The sequence below is a fragment of the Rhincodon typus genome, chromosome 39 (assembly GCF_021869965.1).
Source record: "Rhincodon typus isolate 14 chromosome 39, sRhiTyp1.1, whole genome shotgun sequence".
Lineage (NCBI taxonomy): Eukaryota > Metazoa > Chordata > Chondrichthyes > Orectolobiformes > Rhincodontidae > Rhincodon > Rhincodon typus.
The window spans coordinates 5,256,961-5,257,528 of record NC_063370.1 but is presented as its reverse complement, the minus strand read 5'-3'; positions in this window follow the sequence as shown (position 1 = coordinate 5,257,528).

The window sequence follows — 568 nt, the reverse complement described above, 5'->3', positions numbered from 1 at the left end:
CCCCACTGGGGAAACCCCATGTAAATACTGACACACTCCCCACTGGGGTCCCCCCCCCCGTAAATACTGACACGCTCCCCACTGGGGTTTCCCCCCTGTAAATACTGACACGGTCCCCAATGGGGAAACCCCATGTAAATACTGACACGCTCCCCACTGGGCCCACCTACCCCCCCTGTAAATACTGACACGCTCCCCACTGGGGACCCCCTCCTGTAAATACTGACACGCTCCCCACTTGTGACCCCCCCCCCTGTAAATACTGACACGCTCCCACTGGCGTCCTCCACCCCTGTAAATACTGACACGCTCCCCACTGGGGACCCCGCCTGTAAATACTGACACGCTCCCCACTGGCGTCCTCCACCCCTGTAAATACTGACACGCTCCCCACTGGGGACCCCGCCTGTAAATACTGACACGCTCCCCACTGGCGTCCTCCACCCCTGTAAATACTGACACGCTCCCCACTGGGGACCCCCCCTGTAAATACTGACACGCTCCCCACAGGTGTCCCCCCCCACCCCTGTAAATACTGACACGCTCCCCACTGGGGTTTCCCCCCTGT